Source organism: Humulus lupulus, chromosome 2 (genome assembly GCF_963169125.1).
Source record: "Humulus lupulus chromosome 2, drHumLupu1.1, whole genome shotgun sequence".
Taxonomy (NCBI): Eukaryota; Viridiplantae; Streptophyta; class Magnoliopsida; order Rosales; family Cannabaceae; genus Humulus; species Humulus lupulus.
In genome coordinates this window covers 279,505,751-279,516,160 of record NC_084794.1, presented here as the reverse complement: position 1 = coordinate 279,516,160, position 10,410 = coordinate 279,505,751, and the positions used below count along the sequence as shown (strand labels likewise).

Sequence of the window (10,410 nt, the reverse complement as noted above, 5' to 3'; positions counted from 1 at the left end):
TAATTTTTATCATTATTTATTTCGAAATTTATATATATTTTTGTATGTATATTTAAACTTTTTTTTTTTAAATTCTAACTATTTTGTTATATATATAGTTATTATGTTAAAATAAATTTATTAAATAATTTTAAAAATATAAATATATGCAAAAATTTATGTTTTTGTTGATTATTGAGATTTTAGGTTATGAAATTTTTTATTGATTTTTTGTTTAGGTTATAATTAGTGGCTCGTTGGAGTTTTTTTATATTTGTTTACCAATCAATTACTTATTAGGAATTTAGTGATATTTGTTTAGTAATGTTTAACATATTAATTAATTTAATTTCGTAGGTTGTGATTTTGGTGGTGAGATTTTAGAGAGTACTTTGCATCAAAACTTCTATATCTATCAATCACACATTTGAGGTAATTAAGTTTCTAAAATTATAATAATAAGTTATATATTGCTAGATATTTAGTGATATTTTATTTATTATTTATTAATTTATTTATATTGGTTTGTGGATTTAATAGCGAATTCGATTACTACTTGAAGTAATTTTGCTAGCTTTTGAATTATTAATTGCAAGAGGTAAATATATATTCTCTTACTTCTACTTTTAATATTATTAAACAAATGTTAGAAGAGTTTGAATATCTTAAATATTCATCCATAGTGAAGTAGGTTCTGAGATTAAAATTGTGTGCTGCGGTGATAACGGAAGGTTGAGAACTTGTGTGTATTAGTGAAGTAGGTTCTGAGAAATTTGATTGTGTGCTGCGGAGCTATAAGGAAGAAACTTATTGTATGTTGTTTGAATTGTTTGTTTTGCTATTCACATGTAGATGGTTAGGTCACTATTATAGGGGAAATGCTGCCCGATTTTATCTAGGATAATAAACAATTAATTTTATATAGGCATTCTATAAGGAAGAAACTTATTGTATGTTGTTTGAATTGTTTGTTTTGTTATTCACATGCAGATGGTTAGGTCACTATTATAGGGGAAATGCTGCCCGATATTATTTAGGATAATAAACGATTAGTTGAGAACGGGCATTACTTGATTGAACATGCGAGTCCCAGGCATTACTTGAGAACGGTATTATTAATTAAAATTTACAAATTATTTTTGAAACTATAAATGTAATCAAAAAATTAATTAATATATTTTACTTTATATTTCTTGCAGCTAACAAGCACATCATATACAGAGGCACAAATTGATGAGTTGCGACAAGAATGGGCGACATATATGTTGCCGATAATCCAAAGTTACCGACCTCGTTGATAGGTTTTTTTTTAATTTTTTAACTCTTTCTTCATACACAATGCAATATTTGTTCATTTTGAATATTTCTAACAAATATTGTATTTCTTGTATATATCTAACAAATATATTTTTTTATTTCAATTTAAATTAATATTATTTCAATTTAATTAATTTAAATTTAGATTAAAATAATTTCAATTTAAATTAATATTATTTAAATTTAATTAATTATTAAATTAATTTCAATTTAGATTAAAATAATTTCAATTTAAATTAAAATAATTTCAATTTAAATTAATATTATTTCAATTTAAATTAATATTATTTCAATTTAATTAATTATTAAATCAAATTAAAATAATATTAATTATAAATTTATTTAATTTATTTTTTTTAAATGTGGGAGACTTTCAATGTCTCCCATTGGGAGAGGTGGGAGACTTCCCACGTCTCCCAATGGGAGAGGTGGAAAGTCAAATGTTGACTTTCCACCTCTCCCATTGGGAGACGTGGGAAGTGACTCACCTCTCCCAATGGGAGACGTGGGATGTCTCCTAGGGACTTCCCACGTCTCCCATTGGGAGAGGTGAGTCACTTCCCACGTCTCCCAATGGGAGAGGTGGATATATACCTACAATGACCCTAGCAACAACGTCTCACTAAGTGGGAGACATTGTAGACTTCCAATGTCTCTCAATTAAAGTCATAAAACCTCTATTTTGTTGTAGTGAATCCTAGCTTTCCTCTTTCCCTCTTTAATACCTCATGGCCAAACCTCTCTAGTGTTTCTCCTAACTTTTCTGAATCCCTAACCCTCTCTCTCATTTTTCTCAACTGGCCCCAAGCAGTAATGGAGCTCTCCTCTGTTTCTCTCATCTTGGTGTCTCTCTCTCGCAAAGAAGGTGATGATGGTTAAGGAGAATTCCACGCATTCCTTTTTCATCTTCTTGTTGTGTTTTCGTTTTCACCTCTTATTTAAGTGTGTGCAATCTCTTTTGGGTTCCTAGTTTACTGGGATTTTTTCGAATTAACACACAAATATATATACATATAAATATATGTATTTAACATTGTTCTGCTTGTTATTTATTCAAGAAGTTGAATAATTGATGTGTAGGATTCCAAACATTATTTCTTTTTCTCTAAAGATTGCGTAGTGAAAACTAAAGAGCGTCTCGACTGTGCTAGAATTTGCTATTTTCAAAGAGTGTATTGTCTATGCCACAACTGCAAAATAATCCAGTTAAGGAATTTTTTAATACAAAAAATGATAAATCTGACATATAGATTTGCTTTTGTTTTGCTTTAATTAATTTTTTTAGGTTGGGGTTATAATTTGAAGATGTTGATTCTAGTGAGTTGTTATAGTCAAAATGATAATGAGGTCCTATGTATTTTATTAACCTTTATTTGTACTAAGGTAGAAAAAAATTGTTCGTATTTTGATGAGAGTTTTGTGACTAAATTTTTAATATACAATAGTAGTGATAGTATATCATATATTTGTAACCTTTATTTTAATTACTTATTTTATTATTGATTATCTTTTGTTTATGTTATATATGTTAATGTTTGTATGATTCTTCTTATTTATTTATTTGTGGTGTAGGCTTTAGTGAATGTTGGTGGTCATTGGTAAAACTTGTCCAATATATGAGTGGATGCAGGACTTGCATATGGACACACGTGGCTTCATTAGAAAGGTATTGATGTGTCTTTCATGGTTCCCACTGCATATTTTTATACAAATTTATGTTTTTTTTTTCATAAACACATGTTTGCATAATAACCTATGAAATTGTTTCTGATTCTCTTGATGTGATAATGTGTGCATAGAATCTCTTTGATTATATTCCTGAATGACTTGTATTTGCTTTAACACATTGCTTCATCCTTCCTATTTCTGTAACCTTCTTTAGACACTTTAACCACTTTTTCAGTTCTTTTGTTTATTTATGTATTTTGATCACCGAGAGTTTTGCTATTGCTAATCTTAGGCCATTTATTTCAATATTTACATATTTTGGTGGTGTAATCAATCTAGGCCATTTATTTAATGATGAGTTGTATCAAGATTTTGCTGAGTTGCTTTGATTGAGATATTTCTAATTCCTTTCTTGTGTAGCTCTTAATCTGAAACTAATTGATGTTGCTATTGTTGTTTTGTTTATCTATTTATTTTTTTGGTGGTGTGTGCTCTGTAGCATGGAATTTAGTTGGCTGGTGGTTGGATCACGGCGACGGGCTCGATGCAAAGGCAGGGGGCTCGGCTCTCTCACTCCTTCGTCCTCCCATCTCTTGCTCGGGCTAGGTATTGAGAAACATGAACAGAGAATGTGAAAGTGTGTTTTATTAATTGTGAATAATGTACATCAGCTTAATACAAGCCTTTATATAGGCAGAGAGGAGCTCGAGCTCTTGAACAAGATTAACAGAATTGGTTATTGGATATAACCAATTGTACAACAGGACAAAATAACGGTAACAACAGAAAAACAGAAAAGTAAAATAAAGAAAAAGAATTAATAAAATATCCTATTTCCTAATACCCCCTCCTCAAGATGGAGCGTATATATCATAAACGGACATCTTGGATATGTGAGAGGACAATGCAGGAAAGGATAAAGGTTTCGTAAAAGCATCGGCCAATTGTAAGGAACTAGAGATTGGTATGAGGCGAATGGTGGAGTTTTGGATTTTGTCTCTGATAAAGTAACAATCTAACTCTATATGTTTGGTGCGTTCGTGAAAGGTAGGATTATTGGCAATATGTATGGCTGAATGGTTATCACAGTAGATGAAGGAAGGGTTGGTTTGTGGAAGATGGAAATCATGAAGCAGGTATCTCAGCCAAGTGATTTCACTTGTGGTAGCAGCCAAAGCGCGGTATTCAGCCTCTGCAGAACTTTTGGAGATTGTTGGCTGTTTCTTTGTGCGCCAGGAAATGAGACAATCTCCCAAAAAGACACAGAACCCTGTTGTTGATCGCCTTGTGATCGGGCAAGAAGCCCAATCTGAGTCAGAAAAACCACGCAGTTGCAGAGTTGATGAGGATGTATATAGAAGTCCTTGGCCAGGACTACCTTTTAAGTACCTGAGAAGGTGATGTATGGCTTGAAGATGAGTAGTTCGAGGCGTTGACATGAACTGACTGAGGCAATTAACTGCGAATGTAATGTCAGGCCGAGATAGAGTAAGGTATAGTAGGCGACCTATTAGTTGGCGATAGTGAGAAGGATTGTCCAGAGGTTCGCCTTGTTCATTATCAAGCCTTAGTTTGGGATCCATTGGAGTCTTGCTCGGTTTGCTGCCCGTGTATCCCGTGTCTTCAAGAAGTTGGATTGTGTATTTGCGTTGGGACAGAAACAGAGTGTCTTTTGTCCGAGCAATCTCAAATCCAAGAAAGTATTTGAGGTTGCCAAGAGTTTTCAGCTTGAACCTTCTGTGTAGAGATTCTTGGAGCTCGTGCAAAATCGAAATGTTGGGCCCTGTAATGATGATGTTGTCCACGTAAACCAGCAAAGCAATGAAGGAATCGTTGATGCCTCTTGTGAACAATGTGTAGTCTGCTTGGGATTGCTGGAAGCCTTCTTGAATGAGTGCATCAGTGAGCTTTCTGTACCATTGCCTGGACGATTGTTTGAGTCCATAGATAGACTTTTGTAGTTTGCATACCAGATTTGTACCTGTATTAGAAGAATTAGGCACAGTTAGTCCTTTAGGCAAACTCATATAAACCTCTTCATTGAGATCTCCATTTAAAAATGCATTGTTAATATCTAATTGTAAGAGATGCCAATTCTGGATTGTAGATATAGCTAGCAGCAATTTAAAGGTAACCATCTTTGCAACTGGGGAGAAGGTGTCAAAAAAATCAAGCCCTTCTTGTTGCGTGTAACCTTGAGCAACAAGTCGGGCTTTATACCGTTCTACACTCCCATCACTATTGTACTTCACTTTGTATACCCAACGACAGCCAATGGCTCTTTTGTTACTAGGTAATTCAGTGAGTGTCCAAGTATTGTTGGTGATGAGAGCATTGAGTTTGAGTTGCATTGCATCAACCCAGTGTTTTTGTTGAACTGCTTCAAAATAGTTCTGTGGTTCCTTTTGAGATGATACTGCAAAAATGAAACTTTTGTAAGAATCAGATAAATTATTATAAGAAACAAATTTAGACAAATGATGGGGTGTAGAAGATTGATCTTGAATGACTGAGTAACATTCAAAATCCCTTAGATATGCTGGTGCTTTTGTAGCCCTATTAGATCGTCTAGGAGCAATGGGAGGTTGTTCCTGAGAAGATGCATCTGGAGGAGTAGGTGATGCATGAATGTTTACATCTGAATCTTCTGATGCTTCTAAATCCTGTTCCTGAGAAGAAGGCATAGTAGTGCCATGTATAGTGGGATAATCACATAATTCAGATTCATGTAAAGTGACAGGAATTGGTAGAACTAATTGAGAAAAAGGATCTAAATGAGAAGTATCATGATTCAGTTTATGAAAAGGAAAGATGTTCTCATGAAAGACTACATTTCGAGAAATAAAAACCTGTTTTTCATTTATATCATAAAGCTTATAACCTTTGACTCCTTGTGGATATCCAATAAAAATACATGTTCTAGCCCTTGGAGAGAATTTATTTCTGTGACCAGATAGAGTTGATGCGAAAACTAAGCAACCAAAGGTTCTTAAATGATCATATGCAGGTTTCTTACTGAAAAGCAATTCGAATGGAGTTTTATGCTGTAGCAAAGGTGTAGCAAGTCTGTTGATTATGTATGCAGCAGTTAAAACACAATCAGACCAGAACTTAATTGGTATCTTAGATTGAAAATATAATGCACGAGCTACATTTAGCAAATGCTGATGTTTCCTTTCAGCTACTGCATTCTGTTCTGGTGTTTCTACACATGTATATTCATGCAGTATGCCATGTTCAGAGAAACGTTCCTTGAAAGCTAATTCAGGTGCATTGTCTGATCTAAAAGTCTTAAAAATGCAATGAAATTGTGTCTGAACATAAGACAAAAATTTAGGAATGATAGTTAAAGCATCAGATTTATATTGCATCAGATATATCCATGTAAATCTAGAATAATCATCAACTAAAGTCAGAAAAAATCTGTGATTAGTGTGTGAAGTAACATGATATGGGCCCCAAACATCACAATGGATCAAATCAAAAAATTTATTTGCAAATCTGTTATTATTATTAAAAGGAAGTTTCTTTTGTTTAGCCTTTGGACAAACATAGCAAGGCTCACATTTATTCAAAACAGAAGTATTACAATGAAGAACATCTTTTAGCAAATCTAATCTCTTATTTGATAAATGATCAAGGCGAGAATGCCAGGTCTCAACAGAAACAGACAAAATAGGAGAGGATTTTGGTGTAGCATCAAGAATGTATAAATCGTTGATAATGCTACCCTTTCCAATCATCCTCTTGCTGACATTGTCCTGTATGGAAAAAGAATCAGATGTAAAATGTATATCAATCGAGGCATTATTGGTGAGTGAACTAACTGAAATCAGATTGTATTTGAAGTTAGGAACATACAATACATCTTCTAGTATGATATTATCATTTAAACATACTGATCCACTTTGACATACAAAAACACAATCATTGTTTGGTAGAATTAGTTTAGTGATAGGTATCTTACATAGGTATTGAAACAGTTTTATATTTGCACAAATGTGTCGTGTTGCCCCTGAGTCTATGATCCATGAGTCATTCAAAGGCAGTTTGGAAATATGAGATAAGATGATACCTGAGTTACCTATCGAAGTTGATGGTTCTGAGTCATTCATACCAGTTTGCTGAGTAGCTAGAAGATTCAAAAGTTGTTGATATTGACTAGGTGTCAATTGTGGAAGGAGAGCATGATTGTTTGTAGAAACAGGATTAGGAGTATCACCAGTATGAATCTGGTTTGCGCTTGCTTCAGTAGACTTTTGTTGCTTGTTATATCCAGGTGGATATCCGTGGATCTTGTAACAACGCTCAATGGTATGTCCAAGAATGTTGCAATGAGTACAAAATGGTCTATTTCTCTTCTGTGGATGATTTTTGGGAATCTGATTGTCATTCCTAGGATTGGTATTCCTTTCATTCTTGAAAGAAAAAGCCATTGCATTGTTTGGATCTGTGTTAGCAGAGGAATGCCCCTTTTGAAGCTCTTCTTGAGTCACAAGATGGAAGACACGATTCACTTCAGGCAAGGGATCCATGAGAAGGATACTTCCTCGGACTTGTGAGTAGGCATCAGAAAGCCCCATAAGGAATGACATGATGTACTCCATTTGATAGTGCTCCTGGAGTTTCTTGACTCCTCCACAGGTGCATCCGTGACAAGTGCAATTAGGCCTGCAATTTGTTAGCTCTTCCCATATAGTCTTAAGCTTTGTAAAATACATGCTAACAGATTGATTTTCTTGTTTTAAATTCATGAGATCCTTCCTTAAATTGAAAATGTGAGGTCCATTTCTCTGATGAAATCGAACCTTTAAATCAGACCAAATGGCTGCAGCAGACTCATCATACAGTATGCTAGAAGAGATCTCTTTAGATACAAAATTTAAAATCCAAGAAATCACCATATTATTATTTCTAATCCAAGCAGTATAAAGACTTTGATCAGAAACAGAGGGTTTAGAGATAGAACCGTCCAAGAAACCGATCTTGTTCTTGACTGAAATGGCTAATTGCATTGCTCTGCTCCACGACACATAGTTGTCTTGTCCGGTTAAGAGCTGTGAAACCAAAGTGTTGCCAGGATTGTCTCCGTGAAGCAGAAAGTAAGGATTGGCCGGATCTTCAAGAGGATTCTTGATTGCAGCAAATGAAAGAGTCGGATTGCTCTGAGCTGAAGCCGTTTGAGGATCACTAGGTGGAATCGCACTTTGATCGGACGGAGAATGAACTTGAGGATCGGTCGCCATTTTTGAGATCCAAGAACTCGAATGCGATCGAACAGATTAAAGAAAAAGAAAGATGCAGCGGAATGATGAAGAAGAAATCGAAAGAACGGAGAGCACGGCTTCGCCGGAGATGGAACGCAGGTGGCCGGAAAGAATGGATCGAACAGGGAAAGCTTAACCTTCCCGCTCTGGTACCATATTGAGAAACATGAACAGAGAATGTGAAAGTGTGTTTTATTAATTGTGAATAATGTACATCAGCTTAATACAAGCCTTTATATAGGCAGAGAGGAGCTCGAGCTCTTGAACAAGATTAACATAATTGGTTATTGGATATAACCAATTGTACAACAGGACAAAATAACGGTAACAACAGAAAAACAGAAAAGTAAAATAAAGAAAAAGAATTAATAAAATATCCTATTTCCTAATACTAGGCTTGACGACGGCTGGGGGTTCAAGGGCTTGACAGCGGCTGGGGCCTCAGAGGGTGGGCTCGACGGCGAGTGGGGTTCTCCGGGCTGGCTGGGCTCGACGGCGCGGGGTCTTGGGGGTGGGATCGACCGTGCTTCATTATAATGAAATACTTTTACTATTGCTTCATTATAACTAATAAAATTAATTTATTATTATTATTAATTATGCTCAAAACAAATGGGTTGGTTTTGCAGATCCTGAGAGATTTAGATTTACAAGAAACACATCATTTGGAAGAAGGCATTTGAACTTTTGGAGCCAGCCACCATTTTCACTTTGGATTGTAAGTAGTATATTATTGGCATTGTATGTTTAACCAATATATCTTATGGTCTCAGCATGTGACATTCAAAATAAATGGTCTTAAGTCTTAACTACTATTTTTGGAATACACTCAGATGATGAAGATTTAAATAATGCTAGAGCCTTATTATAGAGTACATGCAACGCAATGTTGACAATGTTTTAAGGCTCTCTGTGTGTGTGTATATATATATATATAAACTTACATTTTTCTTTCTTGCTTCTCCAATCAGGTATGTTTTTCAGACAATTCTTTGGGTCAGTCACTAAGGTTGATTACATGACACTGAGGCATGGATTTTTCATGATATGCTACCCAATCATGGCCTGAAAGTTGCTTTAAATTGCATAAAATTGATCATTGGACCTGATGAATACTGCCTATGCTTTTCCCATTTCAGGCACATTTGGCTCCAGAAAGTGAAATAAGATTTGATTTTCAGAAATACATTAGCAGAACACTTGAAGAGGATTTTGTAGTTGTTGTTGGGATAACGTTAGTGTTTCAGCCTTTAAACTCATCAGCTTATATATACATATATATATATATGTGAGGATAACACCTGAACTGTGCTTTATATGTATATTCAGCCCACCCATTTGGTTCGACGAAATGTTATTCTTTTCAACAGGAATTTACTCTTATCTATGGTTGCCATTTCTACCTTTGATTGTACGTACAACACAATGCACAAACAATAGACTATGCTTACTGATTTCCTTAATTTATTACTTGTTTAAAACCCAAGTTATGGTCATCGATTGGTATTTTTGTGGACTTACTGGTTTGTGTATCTGCTTCTCTAGATTTGTTGAAGGCATGGCTCTAGTGTATTTTAGATCTACTTGGCAATGAGCTCGGCATCTTATACAGGTAACTTGTAATAATGACATCCATTGATAATCTTTTAATTTAGCAAACACTATTATTGAAATCGTCAAGCAAATATTGCTTTCGCATTTTGTAATCTTCGTCATACAACATGAAGTTTCATGTTTCATGGTAGCTAATAATTCTGAGGCTAAATCAAACACAGTTTCATGTTTCATGGTAGCTAATAATTTTGAGGCTAAATCAAACACAGACTTTCATTTCTTTAGACTTTAGTTTGCTTGAAAGTTGAAATTATGTCTAAAGGACTTCAAAATTGGTTATAAAGTTTAAAATGATGACTACATCTATTTATTGTTTGTTTGGTGAGAGATAAGAGATAGAGTAGTATGGACAGTGGCGTTATCTTCACCACAACATTTGATTAGTCTCAAAAGTTTAAAAAACAAAATTAAGTGACATTTTATGTTTTGCTCAAATTGTTTGTACCAAATAGTTGTAGAACTAGTATATTAATGCATAACTTTTTTTTTCAGGATGGTTCATCTAATAACTTCTAGCACTAGGCGACATGTTTTTGTGTAAGTTGTTTTTATTAAACTGAATGAT

The 10,410-nt window shown here is 34.4% G+C and overlaps 1 long non-coding RNA gene across 2 annotated transcripts; it reads left to right on the top strand.

The window, feature by feature from the left end:
* Nucleotides 1–2,846: 2,846 nt before the first annotated feature.
* LOC133816723 (uncharacterized) lies at nucleotides 2,847–9,498 on the top strand. Of its 2 annotated transcripts, none has more exons than XR_009885437.1 (4): nucleotides 2,847–2,962; nucleotides 3,464–3,570; nucleotides 8,627–8,949; nucleotides 9,371–9,498. It is a non-coding gene; the product is annotated as an uncharacterized LOC133816723 (long non-coding RNA). The 2 variants fall into 2 exon arrangements; XR_009885436.1 differs by having other exon boundaries at nucleotides 9,203–9,498.
* Nucleotides 9,499–10,410: the final 912 nt, after the last annotated feature.